Source organism: Lycorma delicatula, chromosome 9, assembly GCF_047948215.1.
Source record: "Lycorma delicatula isolate Av1 chromosome 9, ASM4794821v1, whole genome shotgun sequence".
Classification (NCBI taxonomy): Eukaryota; Metazoa; Arthropoda; class Insecta; order Hemiptera; family Fulgoridae; genus Lycorma; species Lycorma delicatula.
Genome location: NC_134463.1, coordinates 96,098,900 through 96,123,970, shown reverse-complemented (window position 1 = coordinate 96,123,970; position 25,071 = coordinate 96,098,900). Strand labels below are relative to the sequence as shown.

Genomic DNA, 25,071 nt, shown 5'->3' with positions numbered 1-25,071 from the left:
AAAACGTTACTGATATCAAAAAAAGGAAAGACATTACATTTTTCTATTATTAAAAATTTTATAAATTTAGAAGTTTATTTAAAAAAAAATATATTAAATATATAATAAATATTATAGCCGGTATATATATTATATATACCGGCTATAATATTTATAGCCGGCTATAATATTTATAGCCGGTATATATATATTATATATATACCGGTTCGATTTCATTTATATATAATACATATCATATTTACAGAAATGATACAACTCTTATGGATTATTCCTTGTTTAATAAATGAAATCGGGCCGGTAAGAGTTTTGTACAAATTTTTCTATTTTTTGTTTATTATTTATTATTGTATATCTATTGTTTATTATTTATCATGTATTTTTTAAAATTCTAAATTAATAACAGATTTTGATAATAGAAATGTAGTGTCTTACCTTTTTTGATATCAGTATCATTTTGTTAAAAACAGTTTTATTTACATTACAGAAATTTTTGTTTATTATTTTTGTTTGATATCTGCAAGATTCTTACCGTACAGTTTATAATTTCATTGTAATTTTTTTTTGATTATAATTTCTAGTTCATTACTGACTGAGCTTTATTAATACTTACGCTACCTTTGATTTACTGTTGATGTCTATAATGTATTTATTAAGGTGTCCCAAGGGAAACTTCTTTATAACTTGATTATTGTCATAAAATTTACTTATGGTTTCTACCTATGAAATCGATTGTAAATATAATTTTGAGATACAAAAAAACTTAATGTGAATGAATCTACAATCGTATGTTTCGTGAGTCCTCAATCCAAATATTTTAAAAATAAAATGAGAATAAAAATGGTGTAAAAAGTATTTCTGAATAAATAATTTAAAGATAATCTTTTTTGTTAAATTTAAAGGTAACTAAATTTAAATTATCGTTAATCTCTTTTAAATTAATCAATAAATTTGATTATTGTTAAATTTAAAGATAATCTTTTTTATATTTACTTATACATTTTTAAATCCAATTCCATGGTTTTTCTAGAGATGTGAAAAGGAAAAAAATAGGTTTTGCGAATTTAAATTTATTTAATGGTTTTATTTACTTTTTCGTAGATTATTACATACTCATATTGTGAGCTATTAACTCGTGTCAAGAATATTAAGTAGAAGTTAATGTTAGAGATTTATAATAACAATATTAATTACTGTACGTTTACGATACACTTTAATTTAATTCTTTCGTTTTTTTAATTAGGATAGCAGTTGTGAAATATTTATACGTTCACAAGAATCGTGATTGCAAAATTAAAGGGAAATAAAGTTTAATGAGTCAAATGTTAGAAAGTTTCGTAGCTATTATATTACATTGCAGTTGCAAGAATAACATAAAATTTATTAAAAAAAAATCCCTAAGAATTTTGTCACACATTTTGTAATTATAAACAACAATTAATTAAATGTACGTTACTTTTATAAACGTTTTATGAACATTTCTATTTGCAATGTTCCGATTCCGAGATCTCAATACTATAAATATTTGGGTTTTCATGTTGATCGATGATTTACTTGGGCGAAACATATTAAATCTAAACGGAAGCAGTTGGATCTCAAGTTTAAACACGTGTACTGGCTGATAAGACATAGATCTCGGCTTTCATTAGACAGTAAATTATTGATTTATAAATCAGTTTTGAAGCCTGTTTGGACTTACGGGCTTGAATTGTGGGGTACAGCGTGCAATTCTAGTATTGAAATACTTGAACGCTACCAAACAAAAACTGTGGAAAATGCTCAACACACCCTGGTACATAAGTAATAAACTTATATATGTAATGACCTTAAGTTGCGAACCGTTCGGCAGGAAATCTCTCTGGTCAGCCTAGTGTATCAAAATCGTTTGGATCGGCACCCGCGGTCAATTTATTAGATAAAACGATCAATGATTTTTCAAGATTGCTGAGGAACAATATTCTTGGTTTGCCTTATCGTTTCAATTAGGTCTGGCCGTACCGAGTGCTCTTTTATTTCATTATTAAGTCACAAGTCCATGGGTCAGTGACAACTTAATGTTAGTTTAAATACATCTTATTTACTTATCGTTAAATTATCTTGCTGAACAGATTGTAAAGTTGCTGTGTCGTTATAATAATAATAAATAAAAAAAAATTATAAACGTAACTCAAGTTTCAGTAATATAATTCATGTGGTAATTCCCCAAATAAATTTTCCTAATACATCGCAATACACGGGTGATTCAAAAAGGACTTCACAAATTTAAAAGCATATACAAATTTACTGAATTAACTTACAGATTCGGTTGAGGTCTCATTTCAAAGAAAATCACTCAAGTTTGTCACCCAACATTCACTTTGGTTCGATATGCATTCCATTTGTAGTGCGACATACATCCCACCTGAACTCGATATCATTCCGTACTGTAACCAGCGAGTTGAGCTGCAGCGTTAATTCAAAGTCTTAGTACAAAAAGATCGGCAGACAAAGGCGGTACATAAACCCGATTTTTAATGAAACTCCATAAGAAAAAATTTAACAGAATCAAATCTGGGGAGCGAGGTGGCCATGCAGTGACCGATCCACCGACTCTGGGAATCGATTATCAAGAAAATCTCAGACTTCTAGGCGGTAGTGAGTTGGTACCCCCTCTTATTAATAGTAATGGTGTCTATGTTCGTCATCATCGTCTAACTGAGGATTTAAACATTTTGAACAATGTCGGTTGCCTTATGGAAGAAGAACAATCTGTCTCAACGAATGTTTGGTGCCAAGAATAAGTTGTATGCCTACGGTACTCTCTACGAAAATTACGTTGAATTGCAGTTGTTGACTGCAAATCGTGAAACAAAAACACAAAGCAAGCACGTTCCGTACCAGTAAATGTATTCATTTTTAACAACACTGGTGACAGCACTTTTTCTTTTTCATGTTTAGCCTCCGGGAATTACCGTTCAGGTATTACTTCAGAAGATGTGTGAGGATGATATATATGAGTGTAAATGAAAGTAGTCTTGTACAGTTTCAGTTTGACCATTTCTGAAATGTGTGATTAATTGAAACCCAACCAACAAAGAACGCAGTCTAATATTCAAATCTGTATGAAAGTAACTGTCTTTACTAGAATTTGAACGTTGGAACTCTCGACTTCCAAATCAGCTGATTTGGGAAGACGCGTTCTTCACTAGACCAACCCGGTGGGTTACTGGTGACAGCACTGCTGACTGAATTTGGTACTAATGAACAAGGTGAATTAAAACTTGATGTGTTTTGCTATGATTTGTGACTTCAACCGAATATGTAAGTTATTTCAATAAATTTTCATGTACTTTTAAATTGTGAAGCCCTTCTTGAATCATCCGGGTACATGCTTTTCAAAAAGAAAAAGAATCAGTGCCTAATAACACAAGTTTATTATGCATAAATTCACATTTGTTGGTTAAACAGCTCTGAAATATAAAGCCAGTACATAGATTCAGAATGTTTTAACAAAGACTAATATTTTTATTAAAACCATGAAAAATAAAAATAAAACAAGAAAATAGGAAACAAAAATTTTAAATGAATGTTATTAAAAAAAAAATTATAAAAATGATATTTATTGCAAGAAATCTATTTTTTTGTAATAGCAATTTAATTTCCGTTGAATTATTCAAGGACATTTTTCATGTATAAATTACCACAGATTTGGATGTGTTTCTAACGAGAAACAATGAAAGACATGTTCATAGTTTTATTTTGTATAAAATTCGGTTGTAAAAAAATATTTTTTTTTTTAATAATAAAAACAAATTATATTACAAAATTAGAAATAATAAAATTTTTTAAAAGTATTCTCTTATTCATATATATATATATAAACATATATATATATATATAATATAAACATAATATATATATATATATAAATATATATATAGAATAAACGGGAATATATATGAAAACGGGAAAGCTCTTAGTGTCTCTCTATCATTTAATCTCCTGCTTTTTAATAGCTAGAAACCTGCAATTTTACATAAACCTGTCTAGAATATTCCCAATTGGAAGTAAAATATTGCTAACAAAATATTTCCCTTCACTTATCCAAAAAGGAGTGAAAAGTAATGTAAACCAAGTTTTCAAACGATTCGCTTATATAAAAATTTGAAATCGATATGTTGAAACATTCAGATGTTAGAAAAAATTATAAATATTTAATTTTATAAAAGTATTTTTATAATTTTTTTTTTCTGAAAGATATTTTAGTATTATTTCTAAAGATATAATTTATAAAAATATTAATAATAAAGCAAAGAATAACGCATACGTAATATTCTTATAAAGTTCAATTCACTTCAAGATATATACCCTCTAAATATCTCATTAACCCTTAACATTTTTTTTTTTTGTTTAACCTCCGGGACCACCGTTAGGTATTACTCACGGATGAGATGAATTATTTGTAGCGTGTGTGAAAGTTCCATGCCTGACCGGGATTCGAACCCGGGACCTCCGGTTGAAAGGCCGAGACGCTATCACTCGCGCCACGGAGGCCTGCTTAATTTAAGTATTAACTAATTTGAAACAAAAGATTTTTAGAATCAATACACATAATATAGTCGTTACCAAACCAAATTTAATAATTTCATATTAAATCTTTCCTGAAGTATAATGCCAGATTTCGGTTAGCGTATAAGCATATAAACAAACGTTATCACATATGCATATGAAAAATTATATTTTAATTTTGTTTTAGCTTTTTGTATTTGTAGTATTTAGGGAGTATCAAAAAGTCGAGAAAGATAAAAATCCGTGAATAGGATGTTTTCTTTTTACGGATAAAATACTTTTAGATGCTCTGTTTTACAATACTCGAGAAAAGAAGTTATTTATCCTATCTCGGAAAGCAATCAAAGTATTTTTTAAAAAATAATAATTTTATGACCATTTTACATTTTGATAGATTTTTTGTTCCACAACCAGGAAATTTACAATTGGCTCCTTAAGTGGAACCATACGCTACGCATCGGCTACGCATACTAGGCCTATTAGGAAAGTTAAATGTAGTATGGGTTTCCTGTTATCTGGGGCGAATGTACTTTTACACGTCGGTTTGCCGAATTCATAAAAAATGAATATTATATTCAGTTGTACAAGAGACATCTCCAGTAATCCTTTTACCACATAATATGAACTGGTTGTACGCGTTTGATCATGTTCCTGCTATTCTTGTTAGCTGTACCGAGTCTATTTCCTAGATGGCATTGGTCATGTTTGTCTTCAATTCCTGCAGAGTGTGGATCGCTCCTATAAACATTTTATTATAAGTAACCCTAAGAAAGAAGTCTGGACTAATCAGATCAGGGGATTTTGGTGGCCACAATTGTTTAGAAAGGATTCTTCCACCGAAAAAATCTTGTAGTATCTCCATATAAGAGCGAGCTGTATAGCAAGCGGTGCTGTTCTGTTGCAAGCAGTAGTTACGCTCAACCTCTGGCAGTAAGGCTATGAACTGTTTGATAATTTTTTTGATAGACAGCAGTATCCACTTGTTTTTAAAAAAACAAGGGCCCTATTACTCGTCACCTTGAAAGGGCCCACCATAAGATTTTTTTTTTAACCTCCTCCGGGTTCACAGTTAAGTATTGCTTCAGAGGATGAGATGAATGATTTGTAGCGTATGTGAAAATGTCATGCCTGACCGGGATTCAAACCCGGGGTCTCCGGGTGAAAGGCCGAGACGCTACCACTAGCGCCACGGAGGCCGCCTACCATACGCCTACTTTTTGGGTGTAAAATGAGACAGTAAGGTTAAGAAAATCTAAGGGTTGTCAGTAACCTGGTCCGGTAATTCTGATTATTAACATATCCACCATGGTGAAATCCCTTCATCTGTGAAAAACATTGATCTAAAATGCCACTGTTGTTTCCAATGAAGCTCTTGAACCATTTTCAATAGTGAACCCTTTTACTATAATCAGCATTGGTCAGCTCATGGAAAACCTGCATTCGAAATAAATAACATTTCAATTCTCCTTACTGCAGTACGGGCTAAATACGCATTTAGTATAAATTATTGAGTGATGAGGCCTCTTTTAAGTTGAACACTCTATACTGAGAAATTAGTACTGAGAAAGTTATTTTTGTCGGCTTCGGAAGCCCGAAACTTTTGTATTTTTTTAAAAGTAAATTCCAACCTTGCAGTCTTGATCCTAACAGTTTAGCTTGATTTTTTTGATATATTTAAATACCTAACCGAGTCATTTAATTCACCTTGTGATTATAAGATACGGCTTATTGAAAGATAATTCAAAATCAAAAACATTCTTGTCTTCTTCAATAGTGCCTGATTCTTCATCGCTGCTTTCGAAACATACATTCAGGTGGCTCAGAAACTGGAATAATTTCACTGTGAGGTACAGGCCTGATTGAAAATTGCTATAAAGGATATTTACAGTATGTTTTGATTTTTTAGAAATTTCAGACACACTTGTTAAACAGAAGTAACAATCGGTTACATGATCCTTTGGTTCACCCCAAACCATAGGTACACTAAATGGCAAAACCTTCCGAGTACCTTTCAGCCATCCTCTTAAATATGTAGAACAATTAGTGCATACTATATGAGGAGCCCGCGTCTCATCCTGATCACCAATTTTACACTGAAAGTACAAATGATATGCTTTTTTAATTGAAGGTGTAATGTATTTTTTACTTGATTTTACGGTAAACTCACCACATACATAGCAAAAGGCATTCATATCATTTACACAATTTCGAGACATTATGACACTGCACTGTTAACGAACTTAAGACAGCAATAAGATTAATAAAAATTAATTCATTTCTAAATCCAGTGCTTAATATAAACAACACAGCTGTGTTTTCAGCTACATGTTTTGACCTGCACAGACATGATTAATTTTGTACATGAAGGCTCACCCTTCAGTATTAGATATCATGTCGTAATATGTGACTAAGGTATGATTTAAATCTTTGTCTAGTATTGTTTATTTATAGCTTACAAATTACGTTAACAAAGTTAAACAATAAAAAATGAGCTGACAAAATATAATATAGGAGTTTAAAATGCTAATTACGAGTCGAAAAATGAAAAAATCCTTTAATTAAAATTAAAAAAAATTTCAAAAATGGTGGGTGATAGAAACATTTTGAGTTCATATTCGTTTTCAGAATAAAAATCATGTATCTTATGTTAGGAAACCAAAATAGCGTTATTGATTAAATTTTTTTAAGTCAATGGAAAGTGCAAAAATATCTTTTTAATGTACGAGTATTTCATCGTGTTAAAAAGAACATCCACTCTAACTGAAGAATACAAACGGATGAACATGAAAATTAGTCAGTTAAACGTCAAAATTAATATGGGAATGTTATTTATTAAATAATAAAAAAATGTAAAATTTTTATAAACTGTTTTATTATTTAATAAAACTTTGCCTTGAAAATATATCTTACTGTAGTATTTGTAAATAAATAATTAGGTTAATTATTTTTATTACTTTATTTATTTTTTAATTAATTTATTTCCTGAACGAAACTTATTACTGCCATCTTAATTTATAAAAAAGATGTTTAAAAACCCAGAAAAGAGTAAATTATAAAAATAAAAATGACAGCTGTATAAAAAACAATTGAGTTATATCTTTGTTATCATTTCAATTAAAAAAATATTACTTCAATTAAATTTAACGTCAATTACAATCTTCCATTTTTATTTTTTTATTGTTGCTTTAATTTATCTAATAATCTAATAACTCATTTTTTAACAATTTTATTCCAACGCTTAAGTATCCATATTTAAGTGTGGAAAATATTGAATTAGTTTTTTTAAATTTTAATTATTAAGCTTTTCTTCCCCTTGCCTCCCGGAACCAGACCATCTATTAAGCATGAACGCAGTTCCGGGAGGTGCCTTTGCCTCTAGTCGCCAGACGAGGGAAACGCCAGGCCCGGCTATGCCGTTCCCGGCCACCATCATCCAGCAACTGGGACTCGGTCCTTTGTGCTTCGCCTCTAACGGGGACACCCCTAAAGGGAAGGCCCTACCGGGACTCAGTCTTTTAGCTCAGGGGCTCGAGAGTCCTCGGACTTCATCACCATCGCCCATCTGTGTAAGCACGGGCGAACGGCAGCTCCATACGGAGCTGTCCCTCAATCCCTCGCTTCCCGATATTTCATTTCCAGTATTTCCAACACAAACCCTGTCATAGTGTCAAAGTTCACCGAACAGCATAACATCGTTCTAACGATGGTCACTTTCTCGAAATGCTCAGTTACGGCAGTACAGTCGCGGCTTTCCTCGTCCCACCGCGGGCACTGGAATATCTCGTGTTCCGGCGTGTCTAACTCCCGATAGTAGGGGCAGATGGGGATTTCAGCTCTTTTTCGTCCACGTAGGTATGAACGAAAGACCCCATGGCCGGTCAAGAATTATGTGTCAGCCGGAGTCCCAGTTCCCCAAATTTCCTCCCGGCTCACGGTTTAGTGTGCGTAATCAAACGATGCGTTCACCTCACTTTTGTGGACGCATCCCACCTGGCTTGCCAATTCCTGTAGACAGTTGTGTTGCCATCGTTCTTAGACACACCCTGATAAACTTGCGCACGAGCCGCCACCAGCTGCTGAAGTGGTGGCATCCCAGTCACCACCAGCAATTATTAAGCTTAGGAATTTTCTTAATTTTTTAATATTTTTATTAATCAGTTTTATTTACTTTTCCTGAATAAGGATACCTAAAACCAAGTATTTTTTCTTTAAATGAGAGAATTAATATAGAGTGAGTACTGAAAGTTTTCCCATTTATGTAACAAAAGGATTTAGTACAACTGTACGTTACTAATTTAAACGTTTTCAATAGATTTAGGTCATTTAACAAGATTAACAGGATTATTGCCCTATATTCAATTTTACCCTCTTAACTACGGATTAAATACAATTCCCGTAATAATGTTTTCATAGAATTTTATTAGGATCTGTATTGAATTTTAAGTTCGAATTGTTAAAAATATTCACTGGAATAAAGGAATTTTTGTTTACCATTTTATGTGTTTTTAAAAGGAAATTTCAGTTAATTTCAAAACAGAACTCTAATTTCTATTCGCAGTTAGATCACGAAATATAGGGTACCTATGAAATTTGCTATTAATCTCAGCTCAGTCATTTAGGAGTTGTTTAAAAGGAAAAAGAGATATGTGAAAACGAGATCTGAGTAATGAAATGTAGTAGAAGTAATGAAGATGGGCCACTGAATGTAAAAATAGGAAGAGAAAAGAAGATTACGGAGGTAGAAGAATTTTGTTATTTAGGAAGTAGAGCATGGACGAAGCAGGAGCGATATAAAACGCCGTATAGCACAGACGAAACGAGCCTTCAGTCAGAAATATAATTTTTTTACATCAAGAATTAATTTACACGTCAGGAAAATATTTTAAAAAGTATACGTTTGGAGCTTAGCTTTATATGGAAGTGAAACTTGGGCGATCGGAGTACCTGAGAAAAAAAGATAAGAAGGTTTCGAAATGCGGTGCTATAGGAGAATGTTAAAAATCAGATGGGTGGATAAAGTGACAAATGAAGAGTTGTTGCGGCAAATTGATGAAGAAAAAAGCATTTGAAAAATTATAGTAAAAGAAGAGACAGACTTATAGGCCACATATAAAGGCATCCTGGAATAGTCGCTTTAATATTGGAGGAACAGGTAAAAGGGAAAAATTGTGCAGGCAGGCAACGTTTGGAATATGTAAAACAAATTTTTAGGATGCAGGGAGTACACCGAAATGAAACGACTGGGAAAAATACGGAAGCTTGGAGTGTTGCATCAAGCCAGTCAAGTGGCTGAAGACAAAAAAAAAACAAATGAATATCTATCTAAAAACCAATATCCAGAATTTTTTTTGAAATTCGACCTTTGAAAGGGGTGATGAAAGGTAAAAAAATTGTCGAAAAATGGTAGCAAATTTTCCTCATTTTTGACTATACTGAACGTGATATTCACTCGACTTGGGCTTACAAATACTTTTCGGATAAATATGTAAATACCATTTTCTATTTTAATATTTTTGAATTTTAATATTTTAAGGAGTAAAAGACAAAAGTTATGTTTTACAGTTTTTCCGTTTTATACTATCGCTATTGAATCAATCTTTATGAAATTTGATAACATGTGATGGTAATTTACGTTTATAATTTTGATTATGTATTTCACAATCGAAGCCGCGATGGGAAATGTAAAACCCAGTTAGTTGGTTCTGTACTGAACAAACTGTTGCTTTGAAGAAATTATAATCAACTGCTATTTTTTATAAACTGAAAGGCTTTAATTTTTATTTATCGTTACTATTCTCACAAACTTGAGTTAAATGAACACATTGGGGTCCAGGGGGCAGATCTCTGACCGGCTAAACCTCCCCTGATCACCACTGAAAATACAAGTAACAATGTAGCGCGGGCGAAACCGCAACTGTGGTTAAGTTTTTCGCTGAAATTACGCTACCTTTTGTCTATTATTACTTTTATTGAAGATTATTTTTCTGTGATTTTTTCATATATTTACTCGAGATAAAATATTTATTTTCAGCAGTAAGATAAATTATACAAGCATTCAGATAAACATAAATAAATTGCATTGCAATAAATTCGATGAAAACTTTTAATATAATTCATGCAATCAGATATTATACATAATAAAGGTTATTGGCTTTAAAGCGTTTACTCACTTATGTTACACGGTTCATTCAAGCGTGCGACTGACTACAAAGCTTTACTTGTGATCATTTATTAATACATACTATCAGTTCATCATTACAAATTCTTCAAACAAACCAGCTGCAGACAACCAGTCTTGTCTTACCTAAAAACACACAAAACAAAACTGTTTATTATTCACTTTCTTATAAGTAATATTACTTCCTGGATGGGTACATTGACCTTTTAGTGGTAAAATTATAATAATAAATATATAGCCTTTTTTACGGTAAAAGCAAAGGATGAACTTTTTTTTTGTTGTTAAAATAAACAATTTTAAATTGTTAAAATAATTTTTAAATATTTTTAAGTTTTAAAAATTATATGTATAAATCGATTATTTAGATTTCACAGCTATATTTCACATTAATTAATTAAAATCAAACTACACATAATTGCATAATACATAATCCTTGTTGTATCAATTGAAATATTGTATATTTTCAATTCGAAGAATTTTCCACCAAAATATTTTCAATCGAATAGAATCATTACTGAATAGACGTCTTTTTCGTTTGTTCCTGATAACCGCGAAGACTATTGAACCAATATTAATTTATCTGTAGCTTTTTTTATGACCCCCCCCCCCAGAATATTTACCAAAGTTCAAATCTCACTGTTTATAAATCATAAATAAATAAAAAAAAGTAAAAGTAAATAATATAGAACTTATTTTACTAAATTTAATGGCAATGTCTATAAAATATCAATTTGTAATTTTATCGGTAATATATTTAAAAACAAATTAGTTTGTTAATAAAATGAAAGGGAATGAAGATTACTTACATATATAAAAGAGTTTTGGTGCTTTAAGGTATATTGAATTTCGATATCAATATCGACATTTTCTAAGAGTCATTATGAGTTTTAGTAAATTTGAAGATTGTACACTTAAAAGCGTTCTCCATTAATACTTTACGTAAATTTCAACCTCTCAATAGGTAATATGGTACCACAGTAAAGATCAGAGTTATTGCATAATAATATTATTGAAGTTGTAATTCTTAATGGACTAGCGACAGGAGAAGTTACACTTTTTTCCCGATCTGTAAAATTTCAATTTCAACGTCTAAAATTCTCCGTCAGAGTTTCTTTTTTATTACTTCTAACGAGGTGCAAGGCAAAACTTTTAATCAAGTTGAAGTAGATATCCGTTCAGAGTATTTCTCCTGCGGCCAATTATATGTAGGATTTTCCAAAACTAGAAATCCTAACGATCAAATAATCTTAATATCAACGGGTGAAAAAACAAGAAATATTTTTTACCCGGAAGTTTTATAGCTCTTTTATCATGTTTTATGTTTTATTATACGGGAAAAGTTGTTATCCAAATTAATTTATTTTATCCGTAGGTTGTGAATAACGAAAACTCTAAAAGCAACAGCCCACACATATTTACTTAGGATTTTTTCTAATTTTTGAAGTTTTATAACCATATAACGCGAACAAAGCCACTACGGGCGGGATTTTAGTAGTATATAAAATAAACATTATTATTTTTAAAAATTTCAAAATTAAAAAGAGGAGATTTTAAAATACCTTAAATGTTCTGATTTCTTATTTTCAAAACAGTTCGTTATGGGAAGCAGTCATATTTAAAAATTTTTATTTTGCCATTTCAAAACACATTTATTTATATTTTCCCTTTTAGTCAGGTTATACATAAAAAAATCGTCTCTTTAATATTAAGTAATTTTGATGGATAATTTTATGTGTATATGAGAAGACTTTCACGTAACCGTTTTTCCTTTATATAGGTAGATTTATAGAGTTCATAACAACTTTCCTTTTTACTTCCTTGTATGAAGTAAAGGAAGTATTGTGATCGCGAAAAATTTCGGTTTTCATATTTCAACGGAAATATCCATTTTGATCATTCCTGAATCCATTTTCACTAGTTTCGCCATGACGCCTGTACGTACGTATATGTATGTATGTGCGTATGTATCTCGCATAACTCAAAAACGATTAGCTGTAGGTTGAAAATTTTGGATTTAGGACTAACATCTAGTTGTGCACCTCCCCTTTTGATTGCAATCGACTGAACCAAAAAAGCCTTTTTTGACTATCTTAACTGCAGTAATAAGCCCTCATTGAGAGCTTTTCAACGATATATCATAAGTGACACTTACTTTCACTGGTTTCAGAGTTATAGCCAAATGAAATTTTAATTAATGAAATATTTGGATCTTATCAGGATAAGGCACAAAGGCTCAAATCAGACCTCATCTTCTTTTTTTAACGTGTTTTTTTTTTTATTGAAATATATTGATTTATTAATAATTATTAATCTCTGATTATAAAAAAAATTACGATAAATAATAGTTCAATAACAAAAAAAAAAAAAATGAAAAAAATGAGAAGTTACTACTGAAATAAAATCTTATGTACTTTACATTTAAAAAAAAGAAGTGAATATGTAATTTAATAGGTGTACAAGGAAGTCATGTGGTGTCCATATCAGATTTTTTTAGATTAAACCATACGCACAAACAAATCAAATAATATATACATATATATATTTCTTTTTTTGTAATTTCATGACAGCTACTTTCAACAATTAAAAAATTGAATTTCTTAAAAACGATTAAGGTGGTTTTAATAAAATTCTAACGTCGACCTGGCTGAGAAGTAACGTCTCGTTCTTTCGTGTGGAGGTCCCGGGTTCGAATCTCGAGATTTATTAAATTTGGTAACATAAATATAACTGTTTAAAAAAAATTAAACAAAACATGTAAAGAATTTGATTCTTAGTAAAACGGTATGAATAAAGACAACAAAAACTAAATACTAACGGAAGATTTTCGAAATAAATTTATTAAAAAAAAAATAATTATTTAAAAATGTGACAGATTTTAACTAGGTACTTATGAAACAAAATTTAAATTTTAGAAAATCAAATAATTTAATATTTAAAAAAAAGCAATCAAAGTTAAAACAAAAGCTAAGAAGTAATGGTTACACTCTCATCTATACACACGGCTCTGTCTCGGCAGACGTATGTGGCCTATTGTACTTCTTGACATCTAAATATTATATTAGCTTAATGCCTGTTCCTCTGCGTTCTTGTGTGAGGCTTTTGCAATTTACTCCGCCTTGAAAGTTATCGAAACTCGTAGTGATAACAGCTTCCTAGTAATTACAGACTCAAGGAGCTTACTTGAGAGCTTGAGCTGCAGACGATCTGAATCCATCGTACAGATTATTCATGATATCCTTTCAAAGATAAATAAGACTGTGGTACTGGTATTGTGGTATTGCGGCATCCTTGGGAACGAACGGGCTGATGAGGCTGCCAAGAGAGCTGCAATAAATGGCATCCGAGAACAATTGATATGCGAGAGCGACTTCATGAGATCTGTCCGTGTAAAATTGCGAGCTCACTGGAGTAATTTGTGGCTGCTGAGTCATCCCACGGCGTTACATAACATCCTGAAGAATGTGCTCGAGAAACCTCTTTCCCCGAGCAAAAGAAGAGACCAAGTCATCTTAACTCGGCTAAGGAGTGGACACACCAGGCTTACCTACGCTCATCTATTTGGCTCTCCTCAGCACATCTGTGAGGCGTGCAAGATCAAATGGTCCATGCACCATCTACTCTTTGATTGCCCAATCTTTGGAACCGTCTGACAAAACTTAGACCTGGGTTCAGATATGCAATCTCTACTAAACGGAAAGAAGGCATAAAAAGTCTGTTGCGGTTTCTCTCCTACAGTAGAATAAAGAATACAATTTAGTGGTCTTTGTCTGATTTATGCTTTTTAGTTTGTGTTTGTTGTTACTTGTCTTTGTTTATTCTTTATTGTTTATTTTCGTTGTTTTATGTAAAAATTCATGATAGTGTTATTTTAGTCGCTAATGACGGTAATTGTTGATGCGACTGTAAATAAAAGCGTAAAAAAAATTTAAAAAAAAAGAAGAGAACAAATCAAATGCTTTGACTTTAACTAAAAATACATATGTTCCAGCCTTGCAATTCAACAGAAAACCAAATTCGATGAGCTTTTCTTATTTGTTATGAAGGAGGTTGATATTTAAAATTAAGAAATTATTTTTTCACCATTGTTTGTTAATAGATTTCTATGTTATAATGATGTATGTCATTACACGTTCACGCAAAAATTTTCTTTAAATTTTTGCGTGAACAGATTGAAAAATCGAGGATAAAAGTAATATGTATTTCCTCATTCCAGAAAGCCTTAGTTTACGTTCAGTAGTAGACGTGTTACGTTGTTTCTCTGCATTCCGTACCTTATTTTTTATTATTTTTGTAGTTTTCTCTGACTTATCGATTCTTGTGAACAAATCTTATTCGGATAACGTTTTTTTTAAAACTACCAATATTTTAAATAAATGTTGGTCGAGGATGGAAGGTGGCCCCACCTGCGCCAGCACCATGATTATGTACACAGCTGGGCTGTGGTATCTGCAAGGGACTGCCTCATCCGGGAAGGGTGGAAGGCTCCGGCGTCTCATCTTCGATGATCGGCTGAGGACTCTCTTGCAGTGCCGTTGGGGGGAAAGTAAGACCGTAGTCTCGACGGGGGATCCCTTTGGGGTTCGTTCCTCGTTAGAGGCGAGGCGTTAAGACCGGAGTCCCGGTGAGGGGAACTCTTTGGAATCTCTCAAAGAGGAGGCATGGCAAGCAAGGAAGACCGAGCCCGGCTGCCTGGGCGGAGCCTTGTGTCCTTAGTTTGAGGCGATGGCACCCCGTGGAGCTGAACTTATGCCTGTTTGCGAATCCGGCTGCATGTGGCGAGGAAATCGACGGAGAAAAAAATATTTTAATTAAAAGTAAAACTAAAAGTTGCAAAAAAATTAATAAAAAAAAAAACAATTTCCACAAGTAAAGTATTATAAGCTTTTAATCTTGAAAAAAAAAATGAAGCCGAGCCAAATTAAAAACAGTAGAACTGTTACCATTTATTTAATTATCGGCTACTTCTAAAATTCGAGAATAAAGGTAGAGTTGGAAAAGTGTGTTTTTCATTTTATTTTTAAGAATTTGTTTATTATTTTTTTTAATTAAAAATTTAATTTATTCTTAAAGCAAAACTGAATATAAGACTCCTTCTTTTTTTCGATAAACTATTAACATAAAACATCTAAAATTTCTCTTTAATTAATTTATTAAATGGGATATATATATATATATATATATATATATATATATATAAATCAATAGGCTAAATCAGAAGTGTTTTATTTTAAAAATTATATTTTTTTTAAATTATGATTTTATACATTTAAAAAAAAAATAAATAACGATTAAGCACAATGAACTTTGGTTATTTTATAGAAGAGTTTGTGTTTAATTTGATAGTAGATTACTTGGTCAGTTATATCTACATTTTAAGGTAATCAGAACTAGTCGTATATTAAATAAATGGTATTACCTAACTTGGTTCATTTTATTTATTGTAAATATAATTTTATATTTACAATAAAATTATACCTTTACAGTTTTTTAGTTTTAATACACATCATTATGAATATGCTACTAATGATATGAATATAGTGTTTCAAAATCGATTCTTTTCTTTATCAATAAAAATATCGCTGTGATGAAATCTATATGTAGAGCTATTTTTTAAAGGCAAATTGAATGGAAAATTTTGTTTACCCGGAAGAGGTTATATTTCACTGATGCGATGTAATGAAATATTATATAGGTTACGTATGACATAAATTTTGCTATCTCCGACTTTAATATCACGGAAGGCAATTTAGAATTCGATCATTGAGCTCTGACTGATAGACGCAGACGCAGAAAAGAGACACACAAAATGTATATCTATATTCATCATATACGAATTGCACTCATTTAAAAACAAAATTATATTTTTATACACAAGTGTAATGGGCTATATGTTTATTACGCAAACCTTAATTTAACTCTTAAGTATCGTAAATTACTTCCTCGTGTTTAGCTTATCTTTTTTTTTTGTAAAAAAAAAGTTAATCAGATGTCAATATTACTGAAACTCTAATAATAAACAATAAAACCGTTAAGCTACTTCTTTATCTATTAATACCTTTAATAATTTGTTACAGATACTAAATTCATATTGCTAAACTATATATTGTAAGATATTAAATACCATATAATAATGCCTATATTATAAATAACTGATATATAGTGAATAAAATATCTGATATATATAAATCTAATGGTGTCTGTGATCTGTGACTCTTTCACGCAAAAACTACGCAACCGATTGAGTTGAAATCTTGTATCAGCGTAGCTTTTATATCTGGAAAGAAATACTGCATCGTTTCAAGACGGGATAATGGCTTGTGATAAAAATAAGATTATGTTCCTCGCCGATATTCAACTTTACTACGACCGAATTGTTAGAAATCTAATTTAAAGACCGTTTACAGTAACTAAAATTAAATTGGTAAGATAACACTTTGATCCCGGAGGTGGCTGCTTGGACCAATAGACTGCACGGAGAGGTGGACTTCTGGACGGCTCAGTGGTTGTCGGGTGATGGGTCGTTCGGGGTCTACCTCTGTAGGATCAGAAAAAGGCGCACAGAACTGTGCCAGTATTGTGATGACATGGATACGGTGGAGCACATCTTCTTTGTGGGCCCCAGATGGAGGCAGGAGATACCACGTTGCGATATGAACTCCCCCGGGAGGGGGGGTTGATGCGGTTGATGATCTCTTCCGGTGAGAGATGGACTGCGTGTGGTTGGTGGTTTAAAAGGGGTGCTACAGCAGAAACTAATAAAGGAGAACCGCGAGCCGGAGAACGGAGATGTCGGTTGAGGACATCGATGGGCGCCAGCCTTCGGGGGCGGGTGGTGGGGGTGCCTAGGCATTGTCGTCGCCGGTGGCTCCCGCGGGACGCGTTCCTGCTGTCTGAGACCGGCGGCATAACTATAGTGTAAATTCGGAGCTGTAAATATCGTAAATATTATTAATTGTAAATATCGATTGAATGTGTCACGTAAATCCTCTATACGATTGGAAACAGGAGAATAGAGCTTGCCAGTACTGCGATGACGTGGATATGGTGAAGTGCACCTTCTTTGTGTGCCCCAGAGGGAGGTAGGAGGTACCGCGTGGCGATTGAACTCTCCCGTTGAGGGATGGCCTGCGTGTGCCTGGTATTTTATGAGGGAGCTACAAGGAGAGGTCGAATGAGGACGGCGGTGGGCGTCAGCCTTCGAGGGTGGTTGGCGAGGGTTCCTCGGCATTGCCGTCACCAATGGCTCCCGCGGGACGCGTTCCTTTTGTCTGAGGCCGTCATATCTATAGTGTAAATTCTGATCTATATATATTATTAATTATTATTAATTCTGAGCTGTATATATCATTAATTGTAAATATTGAGTGTAAACAGTGTCTGAATGTGTTATGTAAATATTGGTGTGAATGGGAAGTGTGCCTGTGACGTATGCCTTTATGTCAATTCCAGCACCACCCAGAGTGAGGGAGTGGGTTTTTAGTGGGTTTCACCGCATAAGCGGTGAACCCACTCAATAGGCGGTGACTTTGTGTCTAATGTGACTGGCTGTACCTGCTTTTAATTACTTGACTAAAAACCATAAGAAAACAATAATAAAAAATATAAAACGGTGATCACCTAATGGTGATTTTTGTCAGATAATGCTAAGAACCGTGTAAAATATGTTTTACCTTCATATAGGTAAAACATATTGGAGAACCACCTAAAACTACTATTTTTAAGATTGGGCCGACTAGTTTGAAACCGAATACTTCAGATTACTCAAAGTTTCGAGTCCTGCCCAGACTAAACTGTTGCTCTGAAGAAATTACAATACACTGAGGGATTTTGTAATTGAACAGACTTTAATTTATTTATCGGTATTATTCTCACAAGCATGAGGTTAATGTTCACAATGCTAGGCAGGAAGGACCAGCGAAGCAAGACCTGACTGGCTAAATTTAAAAAAAAATTTTTTTTTTAAATCTACTATTACACGAAGTTCTGTTTCTGTATATGATGCGTCTGTTAGGTAACAACTACAGAATTATTTGGTCTAGTGGTGAACTCGTCATCGCAAATCAGCTGATTTTGAAATCAAGGTTCTAAGGTTAAAATCCTAGTAAAGGCTGTTATGCAGATTTGAATACTAGATCGTGGATACGATCATGAACACTAGATCGTGTTCTGTGGTGGTTGGGTTTCAATTAACCACACATCTTAGGAACAGTTGACCTGAAACTTTACAAAACTACACTTCATTTACATTCATACATATCACCCCCCAAGTAATACCTTGGAAGGCTAATAGAAGGCTAAGTAATAGTTTGGAAGGCTAAAGAGACATGGAGAGAGCCAACCCAATATGGTTCTCAAAACACTCTTGATAATTCTACAACCATCCTTAACAATAAAAATCATCCCATGCCAGACTTACTGTAAAAACGAAAGAGTGAAGGGGGTTTTCCTATTTTCTTTTAATACATGTCAATAGATTTTCATCACTAATACACTACAATATATTATTTTTTGTACAAAAATAAGAATGTCATCTATGTTTTTTGATTTCTACCCACGCTTTTTTAAATTCTAGATCCACTATTCTGATATGAATGATATATTTATACTTATTGAACTTTGATATCAACAGATTTTTAATACTTTAATTTTTATTTATTTCTAAATTGCGTGGAATAATATTTTTGCATTTCACAAAAACTGAAGCTAAATCAACTCATTATGTAAATTTGTGTTGGATTTTTTTATGTCAACATGTTTTTTTAAAAATACAAAGTTCAAAAATAAAATAAAAGTTTAAACAACATTCTTAAGAAACTTCTTAACCGAATAATTATGTCCTCCTTGCAATACTATTTTATTGCTTACTCGTTGATTGATGCATTGTAGCAATATATTTCAATCGAAAAGTAAGTAAGAAAAATTTTAAACAGTTTTTAACGGAAACTTTTTTTAAATTCTGTGTGTTACTTTCTTGAAAACAGCCTGTTTTCACTTACTCACTGCTTGTAAGTTGTCAAAGAAGTACATATGTGTTACAGTAAGATAATATTAATAACATAAAATATATACTATATACTTCATTTTGGTGTATAAAAAATGTAAAATATTTTGTTGTATTTTTTTTAAATTTATAAAATAAAATAAATATTAACTGTGATTTAGCCACATTATCAATTAAAAAGAATTTTTATTTCATTTTTACCGATTTGTTAACATTTATAATCGATACCTCATAGAGGACCATATGTAAATCTGATTCATGATAGTTATATGAAGAGAGGTTACCAATGAAACCCGTCATTAAAGAATACAATGGTTCAACACCTCATATACAGGAAAAGCACTTGTGTAGGAGGTCCAAGTAGTTCTATAGTTAACATATCACTAGAGATAAATCACATGAAGAAAAAAAAATAAAAACATCATCAATGTATGAAAACATATACATAAACATAATGTATAAACATATAGTATATATACTATACATACTAAACATAATATATGAAAACAACACTATAAATAGAATAATATTTGTCAGTAAATAGAAATAGCTATAATTCATAGCTTGTCAAAGTGACGTTCACTACACACTGACAAGGGTCATACTGTGTTTCCACTTCTAGGTTCCTTCTTCAGATCTTTCCTCTGGTTACATCTCGTAAGTCCTTTTTTTTTCTTTTTTTTTGTCTTCAGTCATTTGACTGGTTTGATGCAGCTCTCCAAGATTCCCTATCTAGTGCTAGTCGTTTTATTTCAGTATACCCCCTACATCCTACATCCCTAACAATTTGTTTTACATATTCCAAACGTGGCCTGCCTACACAATTTTTTCCTTCTACCTGCCCTTCCAATATTAAAGCGACTATTCCAGGATGCCTTAGTATGTGGCCTATAAGTCTGTCTCTTCTTTTAACTATATTTTTCCAAATGCTTCTTTCTTCATCTATTTGCCGCTCGTAAGTCTAACATATGGAAATGTTTCAGTCTCTTGATGTCATCACTGTTGTCCAATAGATTTACTGCCAGATAATTTATACGTTTCTCTAACCTCTTTTTGTACCATGAGCTAATTTTTTGAATCTCTTCGTAAACAAAAGGTAATGAAAAGAAAATGAATTTAAATTATGCGGTACCCTCATAATTCAAAAATAAAAACAATCCTTGAAGTTGCACAATATTCTGACAGGTGGCTGACTATTTTCTGTAAACTTTGTTAGATTAATACTTTTCTCATGCTGTTGTTTTGTTTAATCTTTTTTTTTTACATTTGTATTCAAATATTAAATTAAACTGGTTTGAATTAATTCTTTTTATTTAAATTCCAAATACATTAAAAGTATAAATCTTATGTATTTCAGTATTAAAAAACATTTTTTTTTCTAAACTCAGTATGTACCCATTATAATGAAGACATTTTGATAAACCTGAAAATTAAAATGGCGAAACCTACATAGTTCTTTACAAAAGTATCTGTATCAGTAAGAGGATAAACCACGTATTTTTGTAGATTATTTAAAAAAAGAAGTTATTTGTTAATCTAAAATTTCATACAAAGTAGATGTAAAAGTACCATGTTCTTAAAATGTCAAATTTTGATTTTTTTATACATCTATTTAATTTTGACTGATTTCACAAAAATTCAAATTTAATAGATATATAGGATTTTATTCAAATAATGCAACATTGATTCAACTTTTTATTTTTGTATTTACTGATTATTTTATTTGATAAAATGCTGATTCATTTGTGCTTTCAGTAATTTGTGTTACTGAAAGCACAACATGCTTGACATGCTTTTAACGCACTGAACATTAAAATCTGTTGACTAGGTTGGTTTTCCTTAAATTTTAGTAAATTTTTATTGTCCGCAAACTACCTTGCTTGTTTTCTACGATGATTGTAACAGAAAAATACAAAGTTTTTTATTTTATTTTATCTACATTTTATTCTACTAAATTTTTGGGGTTTAGAAGAGGTATTGGAACAGGGATCCTATAGGGGGCCAACAGTAATAGGCGAGAGATATATGGATCGGAGGTGGAAAGTTTATGTTGCATTTGTCGACCTAGAAAAGGCGTTTGACAGTGTTAGATGGGAAAAATTACTGCTAATTTTGGAAAAGAAGGGAGTTGGCAGGAAACAGAGACACCTAATAAAAGAGCTGTACTATAACCAGAAAATAAAAGTGAGGGTAGGAGACGAAACGACAGGAAGAATAGGGATTGGAAGGGGAGTGAGGCAGGGATGGTGCGTGTTACCAACACTATTTAGTATATATGGAAGAAATAATTAAATGCTGTCTGAATGGGAAAAGAGGAATAATGATTGGGAGGGGGAAGAAGAACAGAATTTCTTCTGGAATTTCATCAGGTTTTGCTGATGACATGGTGGTACTGGTGGATAGCCCAAATAAACTAAATGAAATGCTCAATGACTTAAATGAAGCTTGCAAAAGTCAGGGTATGAGTATCAATAAAATGACAACATATATGGTATCAGGTAGAAAAGAGGAGAGGCTTGAGAATAAGGTAGGAAATGAAGTTTTAGAGTAGGTAAAGAACTTTCAATACTTACGGAACTTTATAACTGATTACCTAACTTGCTCAATAGAAATAAAAACAAGAATATCAAGAAGTAAGCAGTCATTTAATAAAAAGGGAAGACTGCTATGTGGAAAGTTAAAAATAGCATTAAGGAATAGATTCATGAAATGTTTTATTTGGAATGTGATTCTCTATGGAACTGAAACATGGATAATGAGAAAGGCAGACGAAAAACGAATTGAGGCGTTTCAGTTGTGGGTATGGTGCAAAATGATAAATGACAATGTCAAGACCATGTAACAAATGAAGTATTAAGGAGAATCAAAGAGAACAGGAAAATGCTAAAAATTATTGAATGTAAGAATCTAAACTGGTTAGGACATTGTATGAGAATTGTTTATTAATGGAGTGATAGAAGGCTTGGTGAATGGAAGGAAAGGAAGAGAAAGGAAGAGGTTTCAATTGATGAATGGGATTACGGAAAAGGGAAAGTATGATGAAACAAAGAGGTTAGCAAAGGACAGAATAAGATGGAAAGTAGCAGCTTGGTCAGGAACTCTCTAATGCCAGAACACTATGAATGAATGAATTATTTTGTCATGTTGAGATAATGGATTATGTTTTATTTTTAAAGTGGAAATTTTCTATAATTAGGTTTAAAATTGTTTGATTTTTACAAAAAAGTATTTCGATTCAGTCTGAATGCAGAGCGTTCCCAAAAATATCCATCAAATTAAAAAAAAAAATTCATTAAAAGATGTAACACATTGTACTTCTGATGAATATGTTTTTCAACATCTTCCTCCTTTTGCTGGGTAAGAATCTTCTTTTTTTTACTTATAAACATTTTTTCCATTCCTAATGTCTGTTTAGCATCCCAATTCTTCTTCTTCCCTTTATTTCCCTTTTCAACTTTTCCTTCAATAAAAATAATTTCAGTGTATATGATCGTCCTTAAGCAATACATTTTACTCTTCCTTAATATCATCAAGTTCTGCTCTTCTTATACTTCTTAATGTAATTGTCTTGTCTTTCTTAAGAAAGTCCTTTTCTTTAGAAGCTCCAATAGGGAATATAAATAACTTATTATTCTTTGATATACTTTTTTAAATTTAGGGCATATTATTCCAAAATTAAAAAATTTTTTTGATTCAATAGGTTGACTTTTTTTTTGAGTTCACAATTTTTATTTCCCCCTGGAGCCAGATCCAAAACCAAGCATGACACAGCTCCAGGGGGTGCCATCACCTCAAACTGCCTAGTCGAGAACTGATGTTCACCTCCAGACAGCTGGGACTTGGTTGTTAATTAGTCGCCATGCCTCTAATGAGGGGACCTTGTTGAGATCCTCCCACTGGGATTCCAGTCTTGACACCAAGCCTCAAATGAGGAACCCCAAAGAGATCCCCACCTGGACATCGGACTTATTTTGCCCACCTCATCAAAGTTAGATCAGAACAATAAGGGAGTCGCTGTCCAGTCACCGGCAGCAGGACACTTCAGCAGCCTACCCCTCCTGGACAGGGCTGTTTCAACCCAGGTCTTCCTGCGTCCCCTGAGAGAATGGTCCGGCAGCCATATCCCCCGAGATCAATAGGTTGAGTTACACTAGAAATACATCACTTGCTTTTTAAAAAAGTATTGATGAAAAGTATTAAGATGTATTTCTAGTGTAAAATATATTTAAAAAAGTAAATATATTTCTAAGTAAAATATATTGAAAAAAAGAATATTTTTAATATTAGCTGATCAGTGGTTTTATATTTTATTACATTTTCTGGTTAAAAATTTATGTTTTATTTAGTTTTTTGCATTTTTCTATTACTCAGTGCAGTAGTTTTCACTAAAACAATATGTTTAATTATCTTATGAATATATTATAAAATTTTTTTTAAGTGAATTCTTATATAAAGAATACAAGGAAAAAAATTTAAATAAGATAATTCAAAGAAATGAACACTTGTCGTAGATTAGAGCACATGGTAATCCATTGAAATTTATTTCTTTAAATTCAACCTTATATCTAAATAATAGTAATGTTAGGATTGTTTTTTACAAATCTTTAGATCTAATTTAAGTGTTTCTTCCTTTTCTTCGGTCTTTTCTGATTATCCCCACCAAAGTTGAAATTTTACTTTTTGGAATAAAAAAAGCAATATTAGTGTAATTTTGTATAGGAAATTCAAGAAAAATAATGAAACAATTATCATATTAATATTTATCATATTAAGGGTAAGGCAGTGGTTCCCAAATTTTCCCAAGTCACGGCGCCCTTTTTCAATTAAAATTTTTCCATGGCGCTCTACCTAGATAAAAGTATGACTACTTGTAAGTAAGAGATAAAAATAAATAAAACTTGTTTATCTTCTTCTTGTGTAAAATGCTTGTATCTTCTTGTGTAAAACTTGTGCAAGCATTCTTTGAATTTGTTTTTTTTAAAAAAACATTTGTTTAAACAAATTTGTTTAAATAATTAAAATAAATTAAAGAATACTTCTAAAACAGTAAATGAATTTAATATATATATTAATATTTTGAAGGATGTAGCTGAATAAAATTTTTAGGGAGATAAGAAATGATGCACTCAAAAAAAAAAGAATAAAATTATTATGAAACAAATGTTTCATAATATAATTTTAATTATAAATCATAATTTATAGTATTATTATTTATATTTACATATATAATTATAAATAATATATATAAAATTTATAATAATACATTCATTTATTATAATATTTGCATAAATATATTAATATTTGTTATAATATAATCATGTAAAAGTACTTATCGTATATAATGTAC

At 31.7% G+C, this 25,071-nt stretch overlaps 1 protein-coding gene and 1 long non-coding RNA gene across 2 annotated transcripts in view; both read right to left on the bottom strand.

Annotated features, from left to right (window-relative positions):
• tau (microtubule-associated protein tau) overlaps positions 1–25,071 on the bottom strand; it is a 473,926-nt gene that overhangs the window by 231,591 nt on the left and 217,264 nt on the right. The window lies entirely within an intron of this gene.
• The window catches only part of LOC142330492 (uncharacterized), a 190,393-nt gene continuing 176,048 nt past the window's right edge, over positions 10,727–25,071 (bottom strand). The window contains exon 4 of the long non-coding RNA XR_012757786.1: positions 10,727–10,849. This is a non-coding gene — a long non-coding RNA (uncharacterized LOC142330492). The remainder of the gene's footprint in view (positions 10,850–25,071) is intronic.